Here is a 14,921-nt window from a genome sequence, read left to right as displayed (position 1 = left end):
AAGGCGGCATACACAGTTTTTTCAAGTCTAAAACAATTAATGGATGGGAGCAAGATACTGCAAAAAGATCTAAGCGAGCATGAATTAAATGGGTGCGATCATACCAGCACTCATGCACCGGATCCCATCAGCACACCGAAGTTAAGCGTGCTTGGCCGAGTGTAGTACTAGGATGGGTGACCTCGTGGGAAATCCTCGTGTTGCACCCCAATTTTATTAATATTTTATATTGATTTGTATTTGCAAATTCCATTTGTTGTTTCGGCGAGACAACTAGAAACAACGCGTCGGATACTCGGACCACTTGCGGCACGATCGTCATTACTGAATGGGAACGGTGCAAGAACCGGGCTTTCGGCATTCGTCATGCATTCTGGGCCCCGTGATAGTATTGCTTCTATCCGGGGGTGCGGCAGATCTGAAAAGCAAACACTCCGCTCACGTAGGAGCTTGTGCATGGTTACCAAGGGAGGAAGGCGGCGGCATACACAGTTTTTTCAAGTCTAAAACAATTATTGGAGGGGAGCAAGATAGTGCAAAAGGATCTAAGCGAACGTGAATTAAATGGGTGCGATCATACCAGCACTAATGCACCGGATCCCATCAGAACTTCGAAGTTTAGCGTGCTTGGGCGAGAGTACTAGTAGGATGGGTGACTTCCTGGGAAGTCTTCGTGTTGCACCCCAATTTTATTAATATTTTATTTTTATTTCGTATTTGCAAATTCCATTTGTTGTTTCGGCGAGACAACTGGAAACAACGCGTCGGATACTCGGACCATTTGCGGCACGATCGTCATTACTGAATAGGAACCGTGCAAAAACCGGGCTTTTAGCATTCGTCGTGCATTGTGGGGCCCGCGATAGTATTGCATTTATCCGGGGGTGCGCTGATCTGAAAAGCAAACACTCCGTTCATGTAGGAGCTTGTGCACGGTTACCAAGTGAGGAAGGCTACATACACACTATTTTCAAGTCTAAAACAATTAATGGAGGGGAGCAAGATAGTGCATAAAGATCTAAGCGAGCTTGAATTAAACGGGTGCGATCATACCAGCACTAATGCACCGGATCCCATCAGCACACCGAAGTTAAGCGTGCTTGGCCGAGTGTAGTACTAGGATGGGTGACCTCCTGGGAAGTCCTCGTGTTGCACCCCAATTTTATTAATATTTTATTTTGATTTGTATTTGCAAATTCCATTTGTTGTTTCGGCGAGACAACTGGAAACAACGCGTCGGATACTCGGACCACTTGCGGCACGATCGTCATTACTGAATGGGAACGGTGCAAGAACCGGGCTTTCGGCATTCGTCATGCATTGTGGGCCCCGTGATAGTATTGCATCTATCCGGCGGTGCGGCAGATCTGAAAAGCAAACACTCCGCTCACGTAGTAGCTTGTGCACGGTTACCAAGGGAGGAATGCGGCATACACAGTTTTTTCAAGTCTAAAACAATTAATGGAGGGGAGCAAGATAGTGCATAAAGATCTAAGCGAGCATGAATTTGCGGGTGCGATCATACCAGCACTAATGCACCGGATCCCATCAGAACTCCGAAGTTAAGCGTGCTTGGGCGAGAGTATTTCTAGGAAGGGTGACCTCCTAGAAACAACGCGTCGGATACTCGGACCATTTGCGGCACGATCGTCATTACAGAATGGGAACCGTATTTGCAAATTCCATTTGTTGTTTCGGCGAGACAACTGGAAACAACGCGTCGGATACTCGGACCATTTGCGGCACGATCGTCATTACAGAATGGGAACCGTGCAAAAACCGTGCTTTTGGCATTCGCCGTGCATTGTGGGCCCCGCGATAGTATTGCATTTATCCGGGGGTGCGGCAGATCTGAAAAACAAACACTCCGCTCACGTAGGAGCTTGTGCATGGTTACCAAGGGAGGAAGGCTGCATACACATTTTTTTCAAGTCTAAAACAATTAATGGAGGGGAGCAAAATAGTGCATAAAAATCTAAGCGAGCATGAATTAAATGGGTGCGATCATACCAGCACTAATGCACCGGATCCCATCAGAACTCTGAAGTTAAACGTGCTTGGCCGAGAGTAGTACTAGGACGGGTGACCTCTTGGGAAGTCCTCGTGTTGCACCCCAATTTTATTAATATTTTATTTTGATTTGTATTTGCAAATTCCATTTGTTGTTTCGGCGAGACAACTGGAAACAACGCGTCGGATACTCGGACCACTTGGGGCACGATCGTCATTACTGAATGGGAACGGTGCAAGAACCGGGCTTTCGGCATTCGTCATGCATTGTGGGCCCCGTGATAGTATTGCATCTATCCGGCGGTGCGGCAGATCTGAAAAACAAACACTCCGCTCACGTAGGAGCTTGTGCACGGTTACCAAGGGAGGAAGGCGGCATACACAGTTTTTTCAAGTCTAAAACAATTAATGGAGGGGAGCAAGATACTGCATAAAGATCTAAGCGAGCATGAATTAAATGGGTGCGATCATACCAGCACTCATGCACCGGATCCCATCAGCACACCGAAGTTAAGCGTGCTTGGCCGAGTGTAGTACTAGGATGGGTGACCTCGTGGGAAATCCTCGTGTTGCACCCCAATTTTATTAATATTTTATTTTGATTTGCATTTGCAAATTCCATTTGTTGTTTCGGCGTGACAACTGTAAAGAACGCGTCGGATACTCGGACCACTTGTGGCACGATCGTCATTACTGAATGGGAACGGTGCAAGAACCGGGCTTTCGGCATTCGTCATGCATTGTGGGCCCCATGATAGTATTGCATCTATCCGGCGGTGCGGCAGATCTGAAAAGCAAACACTCCGCTCACGTAGGAGCTTGTGCACGGTTACCAAGGGAGGAAGGCGGCATACACAGTTTTTTCAAGTCTAAAACAATTAATGGAGGGGAGCAAGATACTGCATAAAGATCTAAGCGAGCATGAATTAAATGGGTGCGATCATACCAGCACTCATGCACCGGATCCCATCAGCACACCGATGTTAAGCGTGCTTGGCCGAGTGTAGTAATAGGATGGGTGACCTCGTGGGAAATCCTCGTGTTGCACCCCAATTTTATTAATATTTTATTTTGATTTGTATTTGCAAATTCCATTTGTTGTTTCGGCGAGACAACTGGAAACAACGCGTCGGATACTCGGACCACTTGCGGCACGATCGTCATTACTGAATGGGAACAGTGCAAGAACCGGGCTTTCGGCATTCGTCATGCATTCTGGGCCCCGTGATAGTATTGCATCTATCCGGGGGTGCGGCAGATCTGAAAAGCAAACACTCCGCTCACGTAGGAGCTTGTGCACGGTTACCAAGGGAGGAAGGCGGCATACACAGTTTTTTCAAGTCTAAAACAATTAATGGAGGGGAGCAAGATACTGCATAAAGATCTAAGCGAGCATGAATTAAATGGGTGCGATCATACCAGCACTCATGCACCGGATCCCATCAGCACACCGAAGTTAAGCGTGCTTGGCCGAGTGTAGTACTAGGATGGGTGACCTCGTGGGAAATCCTCGTGTTGCACCCCAATTTTATTAATATTTTATTTTGATTTGTATTTGCAAATTCCATTTGTTGTTTCGGCGTGACAACTGTAAACAACGCGTCGGATACTCGGACCACTTGTGGCACGATCGTCATTACTGAATGGGAACGGTGCAAGAACCGGGCTTTCGGCATTCGTCATGCATTGTGGGCCCCGTGATAGTATTGCATCTATCCGGCGGTGCGGCAGATCTGAAAAGCAAACACTCCGCTCACGTAAAAGCTTGTGCACGGTTACCAAGGGAGGAAGGCGGCATACACAGTTTTTTCAAGTCTAAAACAATTAATGGAGGGGAGCAAGATAGTGCATAAAGATCTAAGCGAGAATGAATTAAATGGGTGCGTCCATACTAGCACTAATGCACCGGATCCCATCAGAACTCTGAAGTTAAACGTGCTTGGCCGAGAGTAGTACTAGGACGGGTGACCTCTTGGGAAGTCCTCGTGTTGCACCCCAATTTTATTAATATTTTATTTTGATTTGTATTTGCAAATTCCATTTGTTGTTTCGGCGAGACAACTGGAAACAACGCGTCGGATACTCGGACCACTTGTGGCACGATCGTCATTACTGAATGGGAACGGTGCAACAACCGGGCTTTCGGCATTCGTCATGCATTGTGGGCCCCGTGATAGTATTGCATCAAACCGGCGGTGCGGCAGATCTGAAAATCAAACACTCCGCTCACGTAGGAGCTTGTGCACGGTTACCAAGGGAGGAAGGCGGCATACACAGTTTTTTCAAGTCTAAAACAATTAATGGAGGGGAGCAAGATACTGCATAAAGATCTAAGCGAGCATGAATTAAATGGGTGCGATCATACCAGCACTCATGCACCGGATCCCATCAGCACACCGAAGTTAAGCGTGCTTGGCCGAGTGTAGTACTAGGATGGGTGACCTCGTGGGAAATCCTCGTGTTGCACCCCAATTTTATTAATATTTTATTTTGATTTGCATTTGCAAATTCCATTTGTTGTTTCGGCGTGACAACTGTAAAGAACGCGTCGGATACTCGGACCACTTGTGGCACGATCGTCATTACTGAATGGGAACGGTGCAAGAACCGGGCTTTCGGCATTCGTCATGCATTGTGGGCCCCGTGATAGTATTGCATCTATCCGGCGGTGCGGCAGATCTGAAAAGCAAACACTCCGCTCACGTAGGAGCTTGTGCACGGTTACCAAGGGAGGAAGGCGGCATACACAGTTTTTTCAAGTCTAAAACAATTAATGGAGGGGAGCAAGATACTGCATAAAGATCTAAGCGAGCATGAATTAAATGGGTGCGATCATACCAGCACTCATGCACCGGATCCCATCAGCACACCGATGTTAAGCGTGCTTGGCCGAGTGTAGTAATAGGATGGGTGACCTCGTGGGAAATCCTCGTGTTGCACCCCAATTTTATTAATATTTTATTTTGATTTGTATTTGCAAATTCCATTTGTTGTTTCGGCGAGACAACTGGAAACAACGCGTCGGATACTCGGACCACTTGCGGCACGATCGTCATTACTGAATGGGAACAGTGCAAGAACCGGGCTTTCGGCATTCGTCATGCATTCTGGGCCCCGTGATAGTATTGCATCTATCCGGGGGTGCGGCAGATCTGAAAAGCAAACACTCCGCTCACGTAGGAGCTTGTGCACGGTTACCAAGGGAGGAAGGCGGCATACACAGTTTTTTCAAGTCTAAAACAATTAATGGAGGGGAGCAAGATACTGCATAAAGATCTAAGCGAGCATGAATTAAATGGGTGCGATCATACCAGCACTCATGCACCGGATCCCATCAGCACACCGAAGTTAAGCGTGCTTGGCCGAGTGTAGTACTAGGATGGGTGACCTCGTGGGAAATCCTCGTGTTGCACCCCAATTTTATTAATATTTTATTTTGATTTGTATTTGCAAATTCCATTTGTTGTTTCGGCGTGACAACTGTAAACAACGCGTCGGATACTCGGACCACTTGTGGCACGATCGTCATTACTGAATGGGAACGGTGCAAGAACCGGGCTTTCGGCATTCGTCATGCATTGTGGGCCCCGTGATAGTATTGCATCTATCCGGCGGTGCGGCAGATCTGAAAAGCAAACACTCCGCTCACGTAAAAGCTTGTGCACGGTTACCAAGGGAGGAAGGCGGCATACACAGTTTTTTCAAGTCTAAAACAATTAATGGAGGGGAGCAAGATAGTGCATAAAGATCTAAGCGAGAATGAATTAAATGGGTGCGTCCATACTAGCACTAATGCACCGGATCCCATCAGAACTCTGAAGTTAAACGTGCTTGGCCGAGAGTAGTACTAGGACGGGTGACCTCTTGGGAAGTCCTCGTGTTGCACCCCAATTTTATTAATATTTTATTTTGATTTGTATTTGCAAATTCCATTTGTTGTTTCGGCGAGACAACTGGAAACAACGCGTCGGATACTCGGACCACTTGTGGCACGATCGTCATTACTGAATGGGAACGGTGCAACAACCGGGCTTTCGGCATTCGTCATGCATTGTGGGCCCCGTGATAGTATTGCATCAATCCGGCGGTGCGGCAGATCTGAAAAGCAAACACTCCGCTCACGTAGGAGCTTGTGCACGGTTACCAAGGGAGGAAGGCGGCATACACAGTTTTTTCAAGTCTAAAACAATTAATGGAGGGGATCAAGATACTGCATAAAGATCTAAGCGAGCATGAATTAAATGGGTGCGATCATACCAGCACTCATGCACCGGATCCCATCAGCACACCGAAGTTAAGCGTGCTTGGCCGAGTGTAGTATTAGGATGGGTGACCTCGTGGGAAATCCTCGTGTTGCACCCCAATTTTATTAATATTTTTTTTTTATTTGTATTTGCAAATTCCATTTGTTGTTTCGGCGAGACAACTGGAAACAAAGCGTCGGATACTCGGACCACTTGCGGCACGATCGTCATTACTGAATGGGAACGGTGCAAGAACCGGGCTTTCGGCATTCGTCATGCATTCTGGGCCCCGTGATAGTATTGCATCTATCCGGGGGTGCGGCAGATCTGAAAAGCAAACACTCCGCTCACGTAGGAGCTTGTGCACGGTTACCAAGGGAGGAAGGCGGTATACACAGTTTTTTCAAGTCTAAAACAATTAATGGAGGGGAGCAAGATAGTGCAAAAGGATCTAAGCGAACGTGAATTAAATGGGTTCGATCATACCAGCACTAATGCACCGGATCCCATCAGAACTCCGAAGTTTAGCGTGCTTGGGCGAGAGTAGTTCTAGGATGGGTGACCTCCTGGGAAGTCCTCATGTTGCACCTCAATTTTATTAATATTTTATTTTGATTTCGTATTTGCAAATTCCATTTGTTGTTTCGGCGAGACAACTGGAAACAACGCGTCGGATACTCGGACCACTTGCGGCGCGATCGTCATTACTGAATGGGAACGGTGCAAGAACCGGGCTTTCGGCATTCGTCATGCATTGTGGGCCTCGTGATAGTATTGCATCTATCCGGGGGTGCTGCAGATCTGAAAAGCAAACACTCCGCTCACGTAGTAGCTTGTGCACGGTTACCAAGGGAAGAAGGCGGCATACACAGTTTTTTCAAGTCTAAAACAATTAATGGAGGGGAGCAAGATAGTTCATAAAGATCTAAGCGAGCATGAATTAAGCGGGTGCGATCATACCAGCACTAATGCACCGGATCCCATCAGAACTCCGAAGTTAAGAGTGCTTGGGCGAGAGTATTTCTAGGAAGGGTGACCTCCTGGGAAGTCCTCTTGTTGCACCTCAATTTTATTAATATTTTATTTTGATTTCGTATTTGCAAATTCCATTTATTGTTTCGGCGAGACAACTGGAAACAACGCGTCGGATACTCGGACCATTTGCGGCACGATCGTCATTACAGAATGGGAACCGTGCAAAAACCGTGCTTTTGGAGGGGAGCAAGATAGTGCATAAAGATCTAAGCGAGAATGAATTAAATGGGTGCGTCCATACTAGCACTAATGCACCGGATCCCATCAGAACTCTGAAGTTAAACGTGCTTGGCCGAGAGTAGTACTAGGACGGGTGACCTCTTGGGAAGTCCTCGTGTTGCACCCCAATTTTATTAATATTTTATTTTGATTTGTATTTGCAAATTCCATTTGTTGTTTCGGCGAGACAACTGGAAACAACGCGTCGGATACTCGGACCACTTGTGGCACGATCGTCATTACTGAATGGGAACGGTGCAACAACCGGGCTTTCGGCATTCGTCATGCATTGTGGGCCCCGTGATAGTATTGCATCAAACCGGCGGTGCGGCAGATCTGAAAATCAAACACTCCGCTCACGTAGGAGCTTGTGCACGGTTACCAAGGGAGGAAGGCGGCATACACAGTTTTTTCAAGTCTAAAACAATTAATGGAGGGGAGCAAGATACTGCATAAAGATCTAAGCGAGCATGAATTAAATGGGTGCGATCATACCAGCACTCATGCACCGGATCCCATCAGCACACCGAAGTTAAGCGTGCTTGGCCGAGTGTAGTACTAGGATGGGTGACCTCGTGGGAAATCCTCGTGTTGCACCCCAATTTTATTAATATTTTATTTTGATTTGCATTTGCAAATTCCATTTGTTGTTTCGGCGTGACAACTGTAAAGAACGCGTCGGATACTCGGACCACTTGTGGCACGATCGTCATTACTGAATGGGAACGGTGCAAGAACCGGGCTTTCGGCATTCGTCATGCATTGTGGGCCCCGTGATAGTATTGCATCTATCCGGCGGTGCGGCAGATCTGAAAAGCAAACACTCCGCTCACGTAGGAGCTTGTGCACGGTTACCAAGGGAGGAAGGCGGCATACACAGTTTTTTCAAGTCTAAAACAATTAATGGAGGGGAGCAAGATACTGCATAAAGATCTAAGCGAGCATGAATTAAATGGGTGCGATCATACCAGCACTCATGCACCGGATCCCATCAGCACACCGATGTTAAGCGTGCTTGGCCGAGTGTAGTAATAGGATGGGTGACCTCGTGGGAAATCCTCGTGTTGCACCCCAATTTTATTAATATTTTATTTTGATTTGTATTTGCAAATTCCATTTGTTGTTTCGGCGAGACAACTGGAAACAACGCGTCGGATACTCGGACCACTTGCGGCACGATCGTCATTACTGAATGGGAACAGTGCAAGAACCGGGCTTTCGGCATTCGTCATGCATTCTGGGCCCCGTGATAGTATTGCATCTATCCGGGGGTGCGGCAGATCTGAAAAGCAAACACTCCGCTCACGTAGGAGCTTGTGCACGGTTACCAAGGGAGGAAGGCGGCATACACAGTTTTTTCAAGTCTAAAACAATTAATGGAGGGGAGCAAGATACTGCATAAAGATCTAAGCGAGCATGAATTAAATGGGTGCGATCATACCAGCACTCATGCACCGGATCCCATCAGCACACCGAAGTTAAGCGTGCTTGGCCGAGTGTAGTACTAGGATGGGTGACCTCGTGGGAAATCCTCGTGTTGCACCCCAATTTTATTAATATTTTATTTTGATTTGTATTTGCAAATTCCATTTGTTGTTTCGGCGTGACAACTGTAAACAACGCGTCGGATACTCGGACCACTTGTGGCACGATCGTCATTACTGAATGGGAACGGTGCAAGAACCGGGCTTTCGGCATTCGTCATGCATTGTGGGCCCCGTGATAGTATTGCATCTATCCGGCGGTGCGGCAGATCTGAAAAGCAAACACTCCGCTCACGTAAAAGCTTGTGCACGGTTACCAAGGGAGGAAGGCGGCATACACAGTTTTTTCAAGTCTAAAACAATTAATGGAGGGGAGCAAGATAGTGCATAAAGATCTAAGCGAGAATGAATTAAATGGGTGCGTCCATACTAGCACTAATGCACCGGATCCCATCAGAACTCTGAAGTTAAACGTGCTTGGCCGAGAGTAGTACTAGGACGGGTGACCTCTTGGGAAGTCCTCGTGTTGCACCCCAATTTTATTAATATTTTATTTTGATTTGTATTTGCAAATTCCATTTGTTGTTTCGGCGAGACAACTGGAAACAACGCGTCGGATACTCGGACCACTTGTGGCACGATCGTCATTACTGAATGGGAACGGTGCAACAACCGGGCTTTCGGCATTCGTCATGCATTGTGGGCCCCGTGATAGTATTGCATCAATCCGGCGGTGCGGCAGATCTGAAAAGCAAACACTCCGCTCACGTAGGAGCTTGTGCACGGTTACCAAGGGAGGAAGGCGGCATACACAGTTTTTTCAAGTCTAAAACAATTAATGGAGGGGAGCAAGATACTGCATAAAGATCTAAGCGAGCATGAATTAAATGGGTGCGATCATACCAGCACTCATGCACCGGATCCCATCAGCACACCGAAGTTAAGCGTGCTTGGCCGAGTGTAGTACTAGGATGGGTGACCTCGTGGGAAATCCTCGTGTTGCACCCCAATTTTATTAATATTTTATTTTGATTTGCATTTGCAAATTCCATTTGTTGTTTCGGCGTGACAACTGTAAAGAACGCGTCGGATACTCGGACCACTTGTGGCACGATCGTCATTACTGAATGGGAACGGTGCAAGAACCGGGCTTTCGGCATTCGTCATGCATTGTGGGCCCCGTGATAGTATTGCATCTATCCGGCGGTGCGGCAGATCTGAAAAGCAAACACTCCGCTCACGTAGGAGCTTGTGCACGGTTACCAAGGGAGGAAGGCGGCATACACAGTTTTTTCAAGTCTAAAACAATTAATGGAGGGGAGCAAGATACTGCATAAAGATCTAAGCGAGCATGAATTAAATGGGTGCGATCATACCAGCACTCATGCACCGGATCCCATCAGCACACCGATGTTAAGCGTGCTTGGCCGAGTGTAGTAATAGGATGGGTGACCTCGTGGGAAATCCTTGTGTTGCACCCCAATTTTATTAATATTTTATTTTGATTTGTATTTGCAAATTCCATTTGTTGTTTCGGCGAGACAACTGGAAACAACGCGTCGGATACTCGGACCACTTGCGGCACGATCGTCATTACTGAATGGGAACAGTGCAAGAACCGGGCTTTCGACATTCGTCATGCATTCTGGGCCCCGTGATAGTATTGCATCTATCCGGGGGTGCGGCAGATCTGAAAAGCAAACACTCCGCTCACGTAGGAGCTTGTGCACGGTTACCAAGGGAGGAAGGCGGCATACACAGTTTTTTCAAGTCTAAAACAATTAATGGAGGGGAGCAAGATACTGCATAAAGATCTAAGCGAGCATGAATTAAATGGGTGCGATCATACCAGCACTCATGCACCGGATCCCATCAGCACACCGAAGTTAAGCGTGCTTGGCCGAGTGTAGTACTAGGATGGGTGACCTCGTGGGAAATCCTCGTGTTGCACCCCAATTTTATTAATATTTTATTTTGATTTGTATTTGCAAATTCCATTTGTTGTTTCGGCGTGACAACTGTAAACAACGCGTCGGATACTCGGACCACTTGTGGCACGATCGTCATTACTGAATGGGAACGGTGCAAGAACCGGGCTTTCGGCATTCGTCATGCATTGTGGGCCCCGTGATAGTATTGCATCTATCCGGCGGTGCGGCAGATCTGAAAAGCAAACACTCCGCTCACGTAAAAGCTTGTGCACGGTTACCAAGGGAGGAAGGCGGCATACACAGTTTTTTCAAGTCTAAAACAATTAATGGAGGGGAGCAAGATAGTGCATAAAGATCTAAGCGAGAATGAATTAAATGGGTGCGTCCATACTAGCACTAATGCACCGGATCCCATCAGAACTCTGAAGTTAAACGTGCTTGGCCGAGAGTAGTACTAGGACGGGTGACCTCTTGGGAAGTCCTCGTGTTGCACCCCAATTTTATTAATATTTTATTTTGATTTGTATTTGCAAATTCCATTTGTTGTTTCGGCGAGACAACTGGAAACAACGCGTCGGATACTCGGACCACTTGTGGCACGATCGTCATTACTGAATGGGAACGGTGCAACAACCGGGCTTTCGGCATTCGTCATGCATTGTGGGCCCCGTGATAGTATTGCATCAATCCGGCGGTGCGGCAGATCTGAAAAGCAAACACTCCGCTCACGTAGGAGCTTGTGCACGGTTACCAAGGGAGGAAGGCGGCATACACAGTTTTTTCAAGTCTAAAACAATTAATGGAGGGGATCAAGATACTGCATAAAGATCTAAGCGAGCATGAATTAAATGGGTGCGATCATACCAGCACTCATGCATCGGATCCCATCAGCACACCGAAGTTAAGCGTGCTTGGCCGAGTGTAGTATTAGGATGGGTGACCTCGTGGGAAATCCTCGTGTTGCACCCCAATTTTATTAATATTTTTTTTTTATTTGTATTTGCAAATTCCATTTGTTGTTTCGGCGAGACAACTGGAAACAAAGCGTCGGATACTCGGACCACTTGCGGCACGATCGTCATTACTGAATGGGAACGGTGCAAGAACCGGGCTTTCGGCATTCGTCATGCATTCTGGGCCCCGTGATAGTATTGCATCTATCCGGGGGTGCGGCACATCTGAAAAGCAAACACTCCGCTCACGTAGGAGCTTGTGCACGGTTACCAAGGGAGGAAGGCGGTATACACAGTTTTTTCAAGTCTAAAACAATTAATGGAGGGGAGCAAGATAGTGCAAAAGGATCTAAGCGAAGGTGAATTAAATGGGTTCGATCATACCAGCACTAATGCACCGGATCCCATCAGAACTCCGAAGTTTAGCGTGCTTGGGCGAGAGTAGTTCTAGGATGGGTGACCTCCTGGGAAGTCCTCATGTTGCACCTCAATTTTATTAATATTTTATTTTGATTTCGTATTTGCAAATTCCATTTGTTGTTTCGGCGAGACAACTGGAAACAACGCGTCGGATACTCGGACCACTTGCGGCGCGATCGTCATTACTGAATGGGAACGGTGCAAGAACCGGGCTTTCGGCATTCGTCATGCATTGTGGGCCTCGTGATAGTATTGCATCTATCCGGGGGTGCTGCAGATCTGAAAAGCAAACACTCCGCTCACGTAGTAGCTTGTGCACGGTTACCAAGGGAAGAAGGCGGCATACACAGTTTTTTCAAGTCTAAAACAATTAATGGAGGGGAGCAAGATAGTGCATAAAGATCTAAGCGAGCATGAATTAAGCGGGTGCGATCATACCAGCACTAATGCACCGGATCCCATCAGAACTCCGAAGTTAAGAGTGCTTGGGCGAGAGTATTTCTAGGAAGGGTGACCTCCTGGGAAGTCCTCTTGTTGCACCTCAATTTTATTAATATTTTATTTTGATTTCGTATTTGCAAATTCCATTTGTTGTTTCGGCGAGACAACTGGAAACAACGCGTCGGATACTCGGACCATTTGCGGCACGATCGTCATTACAGAATGGGAACCGTGCAAAAACCGTGCTTTTGGCATTCGTCGTGCATTGTGGGCCCCGCGATAGTATTGCATTTATCCGGGGGTGCTGCAGATCTGAAAAACAAACACTCCGCTCACGTAGGAGCTTGTGCACGGTTACCAAGGGAAGAAGGCTGCATACACATTTTTTTCAAGTCTAAAACAATTAATGGAGGGGAGCAAAATAGTGCATAAAGATCTAAGCGAGCATGAATTAAATGGGTGCGATCATACCAGCACTAATGCACCGGATCCCATCAGCACACCGAAGTTAAGCATGCTTGAACGAGAGTAGTATTAGGATGGGTGATCTCCTGGGAAGTCCTCGTGTTGCACCCCAATTTTATTAATATTTTATTTTGATTTGTATTTGCAAATTCCATTTGTTGTTTCGGCGTGACAACTGTAAACAACGCGTCGGATACTCGGACCACTTGCGGGACGATCGTCATTACTGAATGGGAACGGTGCAAGAACCGGGCTTTCGGCATTCGTCATGCATTGTCAGCCCCGCAATAGAATTGCATCTATCCGGGGGTGCGGCAGATCTGAGAAACAAACACTCCGCTCACGTAAGAGCTTGTGCACGGTTACCAAGGGAGGAAGGCTGCATACAAAATTTTTTCAAGTCTAAAACAATTAATGGAGGGGAGCAAAATAGTGCATAAAGATCTAAACGAGAATGAATTAAACGGGTGCGATCACACCAGCACTAATGCACCGGATCCCATCAGAACTCCGAAGTTAAGCGTGCTTGGGCGAGAGTAGTACTAGGATGGGTGACCTCCAGGGAAGTCCTCGTGTTGCATCCCAATTTTATTAATATATTATTTTGATTTGTATTTGCAAATTACATTTGTTGTTTCGGCGAGACAACTGGAAACAACGCGTCGGATACTCGGACCACTCGCGGGACGATCGTCATTACTGAATGGGAACGGTGCAATAACCGGGCTTTCGGCATTCGTCATGCATTGTTGGCCCCGCGATAGTATTGCATCTATCCGGGGTTGCGGCAGATCTGAAAAGCAAACACTCCGCTCACGTAGGAGCTTGTGCACGGTTACCAAGGGGGGAAAGCTGCATACACAGTTTTTTGAAGTCTAAAACAATTAATGGAGGGGAGCAAGATAGTGCTTAAAGATCTAAGCGAGCATGAGTTAAACAGGTGCGATCGTACCAGCACTAATGTATCGGATCCCATCAGAACTCCGAAGTTAAGCGTGCTTGGGCGAGAGTACTAGTAGGATGGGTGACCTTCTGGGAAGTCCTCGTGTTGCACCCCAATTTTATTAATATTTTATTTCGATATCGTATTTGCAAATTCCATTTGTCGTTTCGGCGAGACAAACGCAAACAACGCGTCGGATACTCGGACCATTTGCGGCACGATCGTCATTACTGAATGGGAACCGTGCAAAAACCGGGCTTTTGGCATTCGTCATGCATTGTGGGCCCCGCGATAGTATTGCATCTATCCGGAGGTGCGGCAGATCTGAAAAACAAACACTCCACCCACGTAGGAGCTTGTGCACGGTTACTAAGGGAGGAAGGCTGCATACACAATTTTTTCAAGTCTAAAACAATTAATGGAGGGGAGCAAGAGAGTGCATAAAGATCTAAGCGAGCATGAATTAAACGGGTGCGATCAGACAAGCACTAACGCACCGGATCCCATCAGAACTCCGAAGTTAAGTGTGCTTGGGCGAGAGTAGTAGTAGGATGGGTGACCTCTTGGGAAGTCCTCGTGTTGCACCCCAATTTTATTAATATTTTATTTCGATATCGTGTTTGCAAATTCCATTTGTCGTTTCGGCGAGACAAACGCAAACAACGTGCCGAATACTCGGACCATTTGCGGCACGACCGTCATTACTGAATTGGAACCATGCAAGAACCGGGCTTTTGGCATTCGTCGTGCATTGTGGGCCCCGCGATAGTATTCCA

The 14,921-nt window shown here is 47.0% G+C and overlaps 3 non-coding genes and 29 pseudogenes across 3 annotated transcripts; all 32 read left to right on the top strand.

The window, feature by feature from the left end:
• Nucleotides 1-90: 90 nt before the first annotated feature.
• Nucleotides 91-209, top strand: LOC148800279 (5S ribosomal RNA; annotated as a pseudogene).
• Nucleotides 210-566: 357 nt separating this feature from the next.
• LOC148800278 (5S ribosomal RNA) lies at nt 567-685 on the top strand (annotated as a pseudogene).
• A 354-nt stretch (nt 686-1,039) lies between these two features.
• On the top strand, nt 1,040-1,158 carry LOC148800277 (5S ribosomal RNA; annotated as a pseudogene).
• A 353-nt stretch (nt 1,159-1,511) lies between these two features.
• On the top strand, nt 1,512-1,628 carry LOC148800276 (5S ribosomal RNA; annotated as a pseudogene).
• Nucleotides 1,629-1,996: 368 nt separating this feature from the next.
• On the top strand, nt 1,997-2,115 carry LOC148800275 (5S ribosomal RNA). Its single transcript, XR_016069666.1, has one exon. It is a non-coding gene; the product is annotated as a 5S ribosomal RNA (ribosomal RNA).
• Nucleotides 2,116-2,469: 354 nt separating this feature from the next.
• Nucleotides 2,470-2,588, top strand: LOC148800274 (5S ribosomal RNA; annotated as a pseudogene).
• Nucleotides 2,589-2,942: 354 nt separating this feature from the next.
• Nucleotides 2,943-3,061, top strand: LOC148800273 (5S ribosomal RNA; annotated as a pseudogene).
• Nucleotides 3,062-3,415: 354 nt separating this feature from the next.
• Nucleotides 3,416-3,534, top strand: LOC148800272 (5S ribosomal RNA; annotated as a pseudogene).
• Nucleotides 3,535-3,888: 354 nt separating this feature from the next.
• Nucleotides 3,889-4,007, top strand: LOC148800271 (5S ribosomal RNA; annotated as a pseudogene).
• A 354-nt stretch (nt 4,008-4,361) lies between these two features.
• Nucleotides 4,362-4,480, top strand: LOC148800270 (5S ribosomal RNA; annotated as a pseudogene).
• A 354-nt stretch (nt 4,481-4,834) lies between these two features.
• LOC148800269 (5S ribosomal RNA) lies at nt 4,835-4,953 on the top strand (annotated as a pseudogene).
• Nucleotides 4,954-5,307: 354 nt separating this feature from the next.
• LOC148800268 (5S ribosomal RNA) lies at nt 5,308-5,426 on the top strand (annotated as a pseudogene).
• A 354-nt stretch (nt 5,427-5,780) lies between these two features.
• Nucleotides 5,781-5,899, top strand: LOC148800267 (5S ribosomal RNA; annotated as a pseudogene).
• Nucleotides 5,900-6,253: 354 nt separating this feature from the next.
• Nucleotides 6,254-6,372, top strand: LOC148800266 (5S ribosomal RNA; annotated as a pseudogene).
• A 354-nt stretch (nt 6,373-6,726) lies between these two features.
• Nucleotides 6,727-6,845, top strand: LOC148800265 (5S ribosomal RNA; annotated as a pseudogene).
• A 355-nt stretch (nt 6,846-7,200) lies between these two features.
• Nucleotides 7,201-7,319, top strand: LOC148800264 (5S ribosomal RNA; annotated as a pseudogene).
• Nucleotides 7,320-7,516: 197 nt separating this feature from the next.
• Nucleotides 7,517-7,635, top strand: LOC148800263 (5S ribosomal RNA; annotated as a pseudogene).
• Nucleotides 7,636-7,989: 354 nt separating this feature from the next.
• LOC148800262 (5S ribosomal RNA) lies at nt 7,990-8,108 on the top strand (annotated as a pseudogene).
• Nucleotides 8,109-8,462: 354 nt separating this feature from the next.
• LOC148800261 (5S ribosomal RNA) lies at nt 8,463-8,581 on the top strand (annotated as a pseudogene).
• A 354-nt stretch (nt 8,582-8,935) lies between these two features.
• Nucleotides 8,936-9,054, top strand: LOC148800260 (5S ribosomal RNA; annotated as a pseudogene).
• Nucleotides 9,055-9,408: 354 nt separating this feature from the next.
• LOC148800259 (5S ribosomal RNA) lies at nt 9,409-9,527 on the top strand (annotated as a pseudogene).
• Nucleotides 9,528-9,881: 354 nt separating this feature from the next.
• On the top strand, nt 9,882-10,000 carry LOC148800258 (5S ribosomal RNA; annotated as a pseudogene).
• A 354-nt stretch (nt 10,001-10,354) lies between these two features.
• Nucleotides 10,355-10,473, top strand: LOC148800257 (5S ribosomal RNA; annotated as a pseudogene).
• A 354-nt stretch (nt 10,474-10,827) lies between these two features.
• Nucleotides 10,828-10,946, top strand: LOC148800256 (5S ribosomal RNA; annotated as a pseudogene).
• Nucleotides 10,947-11,300: 354 nt separating this feature from the next.
• On the top strand, nt 11,301-11,419 carry LOC148800255 (5S ribosomal RNA; annotated as a pseudogene).
• A 354-nt stretch (nt 11,420-11,773) lies between these two features.
• On the top strand, nt 11,774-11,892 carry LOC148800254 (5S ribosomal RNA; annotated as a pseudogene).
• A 354-nt stretch (nt 11,893-12,246) lies between these two features.
• LOC148800253 (5S ribosomal RNA) lies at nt 12,247-12,365 on the top strand (annotated as a pseudogene).
• Nucleotides 12,366-12,720: 355 nt separating this feature from the next.
• On the top strand, nt 12,721-12,839 carry LOC148800252 (5S ribosomal RNA; annotated as a pseudogene).
• A 355-nt stretch (nt 12,840-13,194) lies between these two features.
• LOC148800251 (5S ribosomal RNA) lies at nt 13,195-13,313 on the top strand (annotated as a pseudogene).
• Nucleotides 13,314-13,667: 354 nt separating this feature from the next.
• On the top strand, nt 13,668-13,786 carry LOC148800250 (5S ribosomal RNA). Its single transcript, XR_016073699.1, has one exon. It is a non-coding gene; the product is annotated as a 5S ribosomal RNA (ribosomal RNA).
• A 354-nt stretch (nt 13,787-14,140) lies between these two features.
• LOC148800249 (5S ribosomal RNA) lies at nt 14,141-14,259 on the top strand (annotated as a pseudogene).
• Nucleotides 14,260-14,614: 355 nt separating this feature from the next.
• Nucleotides 14,615-14,733, top strand: LOC148800248 (5S ribosomal RNA). Its single transcript, XR_016070623.1, has one exon. It is a non-coding gene; the product is annotated as a 5S ribosomal RNA (ribosomal RNA).
• The last annotated feature ends 188 nt before the right edge of the window (nt 14,734-14,921 follow it).

The sequence above is a fragment of the Nelumbo nucifera genome, chromosome 4 (genome assembly GCF_055504915.1).
Source record: "Nelumbo nucifera cultivar China Antique chromosome 4, China Antique-T2T, whole genome shotgun sequence".
NCBI classification, from domain to species: domain Eukaryota; kingdom Viridiplantae; phylum Streptophyta; class Magnoliopsida; order Proteales; family Nelumbonaceae; genus Nelumbo; species Nelumbo nucifera.
The sequence above is the reverse complement of the archived record's forward strand: the minus strand, read 5'-3'. Positions and strand labels throughout refer to the sequence as shown.